Raw genomic sequence first — 9731 nt, 5'->3', positions numbered from 1 at the left:
TCTCCCAGGAAAAATATAAATCGGATTAAATAAAAATTTTCATAATAACCTTAAGGGATTTCTATGAAACATGAATTTAAATGGAACGGGAACGAAATGTTGACTTCGGGCCATATTTATAAAGTACAATTCTAGGGCAAATTTCTAAATATGGATCAATTGCCGTAGCAACAAAGGGAACATTGCCACTGATTGCTCTTATTTAAAAACTTTGCACCAAATATGGATCATGGTTTCTTCTAAGTCCTGCAAGATTTCAATCTAACCAAAAATAAATTTATGGACACGGTATCCACTTAAAAAAATGCCTTTTCAGCCAAATGCAGAGTGAAAACCAATTTAAACAAAACATATTTTTACATTTTTATTTTAACCAAGCATATGTCATATGTGGAAGAGTAAGAGGGGTTCAATATCTTGCTTAAAAATGAAACAAATAAGCCCCCAAATCATAGAAGTAATGCAACTTTGAAGTTTTTTTTTCTATGTTGAGCTGTTGAACAGAGGAGCATTAATCAGGATCTAATTTTTCATTTTTAAGGCTTATTACACGTGTGTTTGTGGGGACCATTTACTCGCATGACCTTTTTTAGTTACAAGTACCAGATGAAAATATTTCTAAAGTCAGATGATCTATTATAGTATACTAGTCCCAGCTAGTGTTAGCGAACACTCGGCTGTAGTAGTGCTCAAATATTCTCCACCCCACCTGCGGAAGTGAGGTGCAATTTGAGTCACTACCAAGGACCTACAGAGGGTTCATGTTTGGGTGCCTTGGTGGGATCAAAGGCAAAGATTAGTTGTAAGCTATTCTATGATGAAGCAATAATTAAAACAACTAGCAGTGCCACCACAACCACTCTCTGTGCCATGGGGCTGGATGTATATGTCTGCCAGTGCCAGCTCAGTGCCCTACTACTACTGCTGCTTCTTCTTGATCGCCTTCCTTACTTTGAAGGATCCATTCATCCAGTTTTTTGAGAAATTCAGTCACCTAATATGCAGCTAGATGTGTCTTACCATTGGTTTCGTGTTGCTGGTGCTGGCATTCCAGCAATGCAACATCAAGTCTGGATCTCTCCCCAAGCCTTGAAACACTGCTGCTGCTTTAAAAGATTAAAAGATGGCAGGGACACCCCTTTGTTTGTGACAATTTGTTGTCTGAAAACAAACACAGCAAGAACAAAACAAAAAATTGGTCGATTTTGCTTGCCATGCACAAGTCTACTCCTTCTCATACAACCTGTAAGCAATAGAATGGCTCAGTCTCAATCACCCAGCCTGACTCTCTGAATAATTATGGAGAAATGGACTTCATTAGCATGGCCATAAGGAATCAGCTCAGTGTGGAGTTTGAGTTGGTAAAGCCACCCAAAATATCACACGACTGACAGTAATGACAGCCTCCAAGTCTGCAGATAAAAGACCTTTACTCGTTTTTTTTTTGCTTTACTGTGTCCAGCGCTGTACTTAATGCTCGAGCAGCATGGCCATTGCCATGGCCTTTCTCCTTCAACATACCATAGCCGTGGATCGCAATGTAAATGTATCACTATTTTCACATTGATATTCTGTGCCATGATGTTCCACTGGAACTGGTAATATAAAGCCACCGAAATATCAACCCACTGGCTAAAAAAATAAACACGTATTTCCAGTCCTCCTTACGTTTTAGGCTCACTGGCTTATTTCTGACAACAGGTTTTCAGGTTTTTATAGACCCCTCTATATATGTGATAAATTCACAAACAAAAAGCCCATCGTTCAACGATCAATTTCCATTACAACAATTTATTGTTGTATAAAAAACAAAATGCAAATGTCGCTGATATATAATGGAGGATATAAAACAACCTGTAGAAATAACTATATCCATAGTTATGCTGATAAAACATACTGACATTTAGTTATATATCTATTGATTAATAGAATCCCCTCACCGTGTTATCCAGATTCCTGCCGCAGAATGACGAAGGATGAATGATGACTGATGCTGATGAATGATGACTCGTAGAGTGTTACTTTTCTTGTTATTGGCTATTACATGAGTATTTACCGGGGGGGCTATAGAGTATGGCAGGTATCTGTATAGAATTCTCAGAGTCTTACAAGAGCGTTAGATGTTTGGATAATATTATTTTGTAAAATCACTATGGGTTGTAGAAATGACGGCCCTTGGACCATTGAGACTGTTAAAAGTTTTTCAATGTGACGAGCCTGAATATTAGGCCGGAAGTTTGTAGAAGAGTTGGACACCTCAACTCAGCAACTTCACTATGCATTATGAAGGGTTAACCCGAGTGTATCTCTCCTGAAAGAAAGGATGAGCTGGCCCTGCATAATGTATAGCTACATTTGTGTGAACCGTGCCGTCTTTTCATGAAATAAACAACATGCGCTATGTCCATAAGAAAGTCATGGGTGTCCACATAGTTTTAGGAAAAGCAAAGATCAAATGCCTTAATATTTACTAAAAACTCATTTTTGTGACCTCCGTTGTATAATTTTACCCCCCATTCACTTTTTTTATTTCAGACCACCGCACCTCAAAATTTCCCTCAAGTATAATAAAGGAAAACAATTGCAAAGCGCTCATGAATGGTGACTAACAGCACGTATATATCTATGTGTTGAAAACCTAAATTTTTTCACAGTTTTTGCCTTGCGAGACCCCTTTTGATAATGAGCAATGGGTTATGATGTCATGGTGTCTTGACCATCGGGAATACACCTTCCGTTCTTTTCTATCACTCGCCACAGGTGAGTCCATCTCATGAGGATAAACAATGTAATATGACCCCCAAAATAACTACTTAGGGGGAAAACCAACAAGGCGCAGAACCGTTACTCCTCGTACTGCAAACAGAACTTCCTGCACCTGATTTCATCCTTTAAAAATGACAAATTCTCTAAAGGAGGAGCAGATGACTCAGAAAGCCTGCAGCCGCTCTGGAAAACATGAGTTTGAAGCAGACACTTGTCCTGGAAAGATGACTGTCTTGATTAAAGATCAGAAGTAAATCCAAACACCATAACACTGCAAAAACAAATTCAACAAGCACGACGGGTCCCTCGTTTAACCTCTTAATTCAACACAGAGGTCTCAGCAGTGGAACCGACTCTAATTCAAGATCAAACCTCTAAAACAGTACATATGTTTAATATTAATTTAAATAGGATCTTCTACATACACGGATCCTGCATGAGTGTGTAGTAGGTATTCTTTAATATATATATATATATTTAGTTTAATGGTGTTAAAATTATTTCATTTTGATAGAGCTGATGTGAGGGGGGACTCCCAATAACCTGGTTGCATAAGTGTGCACACCCTTAAACTAATACTTTGTTGAAGCACCTTTTGATTGTATTACAGCAATCAGTCTTTTTGGGTAGGAGTCTATTAGCATGGCACATCTTGGCGTGGCAATATTTGCCCACTCTTCTTTGCAAAAGATCTGTCAGACTGCGAGGACATCCCCCGTGCACAGCCCTCTTCAGATCACCCCAATGATGTTCAATTGGATTCAGGTCTGGACTCTGGCTGGGCCATTCCAAAACGTTCATCTTCTGGTGAATCCATGCTTTTGTGGATTTGGATGTGTGCTTTGGGTCGTTGTCGTGCTGAAAGGTGAACTTCCTCTTCATCTTCATCTTCCTAACGGATGCCTGAAGGTTTTGCGCCAAAATTGCCTGGTATTTGGAAATGTTCAGAACTCCCTCCACCCTGACTAAGGCCCCGGTCCCAGCTGAAGAAAAAAGCATGATGCTGCCACCACCATGCTTCACCGTGGGTATGGTGTTCTTTGGGTGATGTGCAGTGTTGTTTTTGCGCCAAACATACCTTTTGGAATTATGGCCAAAAAGTTCAACCTTGGTTTCATCAGACATAACACATTTTCCCACGTGCTATTGGGGAACTTGGTGTTTGTTTTTGTAAACTTCAGCCGGGCTTGGATGTTTTTCTTTGTAAGAAAAGGCTTCCGTCTCCCATAGCCCATTCATATGAAGAATACGGGAGATTTGTCACATGTAGCACACAGCCAGTACTTGCCAGAAGTTCCTGCAGTTCCTTTGATGTTGCAGTAGGCCTCTTGTAAGCCTCCCTGACCAGTTTTCTTCTCGTCTTTTCATCAATTTTGGAGGGACGTCCAGTTCTTGGTAATGTCTCTGTTGTGCCATATTGTCTCCACTTGATGATGAGGACTGTCTTCACCGTGTTCCATGATATGTCTAATGCTTTGGAAATTCTTCTGTACCCTTCTCCTGACTGATATCTTTGGAAGCTCTCTGCAGACCATGGCTTCTGCTCTGAGATGCAACTAAGCAAATGTCAGGTAAATCCTACTAGAACAGCTGAACTTTATTTGGGATCAGTCACTTTAAATGTGGCAGGTTTGAACGTGATTGGTTAATTCTGAACACAGCCACAGTTATTTTAACAGGGGTGTGTAGACTTTTATATTCACTGTACCAAGGTTTTTTTTTTTTGAAATAACATTTTAAAGTTTATGAAGATGTCTTCCTATAACAGAGAGAACCACGTTTAAAGAATCGTAGCAAATCTTTCAACTTGAGCTGAGCTGGAATTTAGCACATGTATTCCCTGAGGTCTAATTACAAAACGCCTTGTTAGCTGCCAATCTGCGTGGCTAAAAGTACATTATTTATTATCATTTTTAATTCATAGGTTGCCGGGATCTACTACAATGCATAATTACATGAAAGTAATAAAACAAAATATAGTTCATATAGAAGACATAAAAACAACTAATACAAATAAATTATATTTATGGCTCTACGTAAAGTGGGGGAAGAAAAGGGTAGCAAAACAGCTCGTTAAAATATTATATACAGAAAAATATTTAATCCATATGGGTTAAAGCTCTACAACCGTGCAAAAATTATTAACTTCCTTCCTTACTAGACTTGGGCGCCGGCGGGAAGTTTGTGTTCGCTTTCGGGAAGGGGGGGGTATATTCTTTGTATTCAACGAACTTTATTTGTTCCTGCTTTTGTATTCAACAAAATTCGTACAACTTACAAAAAAAGTTTCGTTTTTGGAAATCCCATTCGTTTGTCCGGGTTGCCATGGAAACAAGAAAATGAATTCACAAGTCTAGTATTTCCCACGCAGGCACCAGTTCACTTTATAACCGCATTTAATCCATCAGCTCGCATTTATGGGACTCAGACATCCGAAACTCACATGTGATTTTATCATTAAAAGTTTTAAGCGTGTTAAATTATTGTGGAGCGTACTTTGGGTTGTATATAAAAAAAAATATTTAGGTGCAAAGTTTGCAATGTGGTGCTATTACCATAGCAACCGATGGAATGTTCCTGCTAATCTGTCATTACATACGTTTATGTAGTGTAGAGAACCTTCAATGCAGGATTTGGGAAAAGTAATGTCTGTTTAGGGTCATTTTTGTTTACATGTTTACTACTAAATCTCTGTTATCTAAGATCATCATAAACTAACAATTAACATATGTCGGAGCAGGTAAGCAAACAATTTGGGCATTTTCTTTTATTATGTAAATCACAAGAAGCACAGAACCATGACATCATTTTATAGCACAGCGACAATAACACTTGGCAAATGTAACTATTAGCTTATGAAAAGTATCTTTATCCACAGAAAGAACCCAAGAATTACCGTGCAAAGCCAAGATATAGTGGGAATATGCAATAAAAAGATCATATAAACTTAAATTTAGGCAACTCTTAAGTAAATAAAAATATATAAATATTTGAAATATAATGACAAATATTCTGAGAATCGTTTTGCTTGTTGCTTTTTGTTTGTTTTATATGAAAATATACTCTAACTACATTTCTAGTTTCATTGATTTGGCTTTAGATGGAAAAAATACATATTTTTGAATGATCACAGATCAGAATTGCTATAATTTTAAACATTACATGGTTATCAGCAAATATATAGTGCCATACGGAACTATGATTCATATAACAATAAAGGACTAAGTCGGTCGGATTCAAGATTCTTTAAAAGGCACATATTTGGTTCAAAAGGGAAAAATTAATCCTTCCATCTCAAAAAAAACAAAGGATTTGGTAAAACGTTGAGTGCAGTCTAGCACTTAAACATGACCTTCCCACCAGTAACTGCCCAACATATACCATATAACACATATATCATGGCTCTTATAGGTAGATGTGTAGAACTGACAACCCAACTTATTAAAAAATAATAATGTCATTAATAATCATTCCTAAGAACAAAAATTTATAATAACTGACCCCGTGATACCACACAAGCTTGGCTTCCAATATACTTGTATATACTTGTATATTAGGTTATCTCTCCTCTGTTGATTAGTTAAGGGTGGGGGTGAGTAGCAGAGAAATAACATGAGGACGGGACATTGGTTGGATAATAACAGTTGTATCACATCGGGACATAAGCACATATAATATAAAGAAAAAAATAAATAGAAGTGGAACAACCTCCCAGCAGAAGAGGTTGAGGCTAATAGAATATGGGAATTTAAACACGCAATGGATAAGCATATCCATGAGACCAAGATGCGACCGAGCGCTGATCAAATATCTAGATAAACAGGCAGACTGAACAGTTCTTATCTGCCATCAAATTCTGTTTCCGTAACACATCTCTTCCCGTTCCTGACCGACGCATTAAAACTACCGATAGCTTGTGCTTTTTCTTATTAGACATTAAAAATTCATCTCCGGGACAGAAATAATCCCCACAGTACAGATTTTAAGCGGGGTTCATACATATATATTTCTTTTTGCAATCTGTAAACACAGTTATATGATCCTATTAGGTGTGAGAACCGTGTCTACGTGGCTGTACATACATGCAGATTGCACACAAAGCCCGTGTCGGTGACGATACAAAACATATCACCGGGTAGACACACAAAAATAGATTATATGCCATAACTACAGTATAGAAACACAATCTAGGCATAGAATACACATTTCCACAAGCATGATGTTTAACCCTCCAGCTGAGAGTTATGTGAGTTGTATTCCACAAAAGCTCCTTTGCCCATTTTTTATTATAAAAAATACATATTTATAGAAATGCGTGTGTTTATGTTTTTCTAATGATCAAATCGGCAGCATTCTTTCTTCGTCCGTCGGATTGCTTGTACACGCAAGGCTTTTACATATAATGGAAGTCTTGCATGCCCTTTCAGCGACAGAGGTAAGGCACTGCACAAAGTTTTTAGGATCCCTATATGTATGCTGTTACACCACCCATTGCAAACCTCGTAATACTCATAATCGCTCTTCATACACACTTAATAGCTTGTAACATGTGAACATGAGAGTGGGGCCTCCCGTGTACAATTATTGGCACACAGTTCAAAAGCGTAGGAGTGTAGTTTGTAGCCACATGTATTCAGCCGGTGGCCAATGCACATCATATGACAGCTGCTGGCCTTAAAGCGCCAGAGCCGATTTTAATCCTCTGTCCATTCCTGAGCATTTTATTAGACAACAGAGCTAGGACATATATAACTTACTAATATGCATCGGTCATAATTATATTATATAATACTATATAATAATTATTAGAATAGATAGAAAAGAACACTAAAAAATAAATGTGATACTAGTAACAAAATCAGTTAGAATTTCTCTTTAAATCTTAACAGTGGCATTCTCATTTGAGATGACGATGTGGGCCTAGACAGCTAATTACATATGCTACTCGTACGTTGCAGCTCTCTAAGGGTTAAACATGAATCTTTGGGCACAATCACACTCATATACTCAGTTTCAATATGTAGCAGCAGATACATAGTATCAAGGGATTAGCAGTCATATTAACGTTCGCTCACTGCTTGTTGGATACAAAGAAGACCTAAACAAAAATGCACATTTTCTCCATTAGACCAGTAATCTGTAGATAAACTGAAATGTTTTAGCCGAGTGTCTCAATTATGCATTACACAGGGCCAATCCCAGTGAGCTTGTCCCATTAGAAGGGCTGAGGTGACCCTGCATAACGAATAACCCGAACGAATTTAACCCATTCAGTCCCTTTAGGACGTACCGGTATGTACTTGAAACCTGTGCCAAGAAGCCCAGATGTATTGCTTATGTCCTCAGAATTGTAAGAATTTTTTTCCATTTTAGTACAGTTTTTTTTTTTCACTAGAAATTATGTTTTATATATTTATATGATTTTAAAGACGGCCCTGCTTCTGAACAGAATGATGTATAATGTGTACAGGTTCATCAAATATGGAAAAGGGGAATCATGGTTTTACAAACATAAGGTAAAATGTTACAAAAAAGAGAAAACAGGTCCTTAGGTCATGAAAAGCCCTGAACCGTAATGGACTCCAGCAACTAGAACAGCCTTCACGATTAAGCAGTTGTAATTTGTATTTATTTTTTCTTTATGTTTTTCTGGAATCATTTCTCCTTCGTTTCCCACGCTACTAATACCAATCGTACTAACAGCTCAAATAGGAAGTTGTATTATTTGCATTTTTAGCAGATTGTGGCTCTTTTATGAACAATATCACAAATATTCTGCTGGGAGATAAGAAGATTAATATATGATGAGATACCAAGATGGCAGAGCTCATATATAGCATAACAAAAGGGCCATTCTTACCCTGATGCCCGATGCAGCTCAACAAACAGAGAATGAATATTAAAGTACTTTGTAAGAATTTTAATTATTTGTTAATAGAAATATCGGCGTGCCCATTCCACTCTTCACATTTTGTGCCAATTCTGGCTGCCAGAAGCAGGCAGGGAAGCATCCCATTGAAATCGCTGGTTCCTGCCATGTATATAGAAAGTCTTCTGAGATAGCCTGGAACCCCAGAAACAGCATAGGAGCTGGCTGGCTGGCTTGATTATGCATGCGCACAACTGGCAGATGTGTTTGGCCCGATAGCTGAAGAGCAGGGAGCAGTTATCCCTCTATGTACCTACATCCATAAACCCCTCCGGTCATTTCAAGGCGACACTAAGCTATCATATTTTACAATCCATTCCTTCCCAGCCCATAGTGTACTCTGCAAAGTATTGTGTGTGTTTTGGGCTTGATAACCAGTTAGCTTGCACAGCATACAGGGGCGAGCTGGACAAGCCCTTTGTGAACAATTTTGGACCAGCTCTGTGAGGAAGGGACACAGCGGAGTCATGAAGGTTACATGACCCTGCGGTAAGAGCGAGGCTGCTCACAGAGAGAAAAAGCTGCAGTCGAGGCAAGAGGGTGACTAAGGTAGGGAGAGCGTGAGTGAGCGGGTAAGGGAGGGAGTGTGTATGTATGACTGTATGTATGTTACAGTGTGAGGTGTATGTATAAGTGTTGTGTGTGAGCATTAATGTGTATGTGTGTCAGAATGGATGTAAGTGTGCAAGCATGAGATTGTAAGTGAGCGTTAGCATGTGTAAGTGTGAATGCATGTTGGCACAAGTTTGTGCAAATGGGAGGATAAAAATAATACGTGCCAGTGCTTATGTGAGTTCACGGGAGGAAGGCAATGGGCCGATAACTAAAGCCTTGTGGCCCTGTCTCCCAGGCCAGAAGGTACCAGCACCCCCTGCTAGATGGATTCTAACCGCACGGTGAGCACGACCCTCCCTGAGCTTCTGTACATTTGCCCATGCAGTGCTTCCTTCCATGAAGGGGCAGCAGCAGCCAGTACAACGAACACATGGTTTTATTTTAAATGAATCACCACTCATTTTGCGAAGGACATCACTGA

General features: G+C 38.8%; 1 long non-coding RNA gene across 1 annotated transcript; it reads right to left on the bottom strand.

Moving 5' to 3' along the window:
- Positions 1-6772: 6772 nt before the first annotated feature.
- LOC128496754 (uncharacterized) lies at positions 6773-7331 on the bottom strand. Its single transcript, XR_008354255.1, has 2 exons — positions 7266-7331; positions 6773-7231 (listed from the first exon to the last, which is right to left on the bottom strand). It is a non-coding gene; the product is annotated as an uncharacterized LOC128496754 (long non-coding RNA).
- Between the last annotated feature and the right edge of the window lie 2400 nt (positions 7332-9731).

This window comes from Spea bombifrons, chromosome 5 (genome assembly GCF_027358695.1).
Source record: "Spea bombifrons isolate aSpeBom1 chromosome 5, aSpeBom1.2.pri, whole genome shotgun sequence".
Classification (NCBI taxonomy): Eukaryota; Metazoa; Chordata; class Amphibia; order Anura; family Pelobatidae; genus Spea; species Spea bombifrons.
The sequence above is the reverse complement of the archived record's forward strand: the minus strand, read 5'-3'. Positions and strand labels throughout refer to the sequence as shown.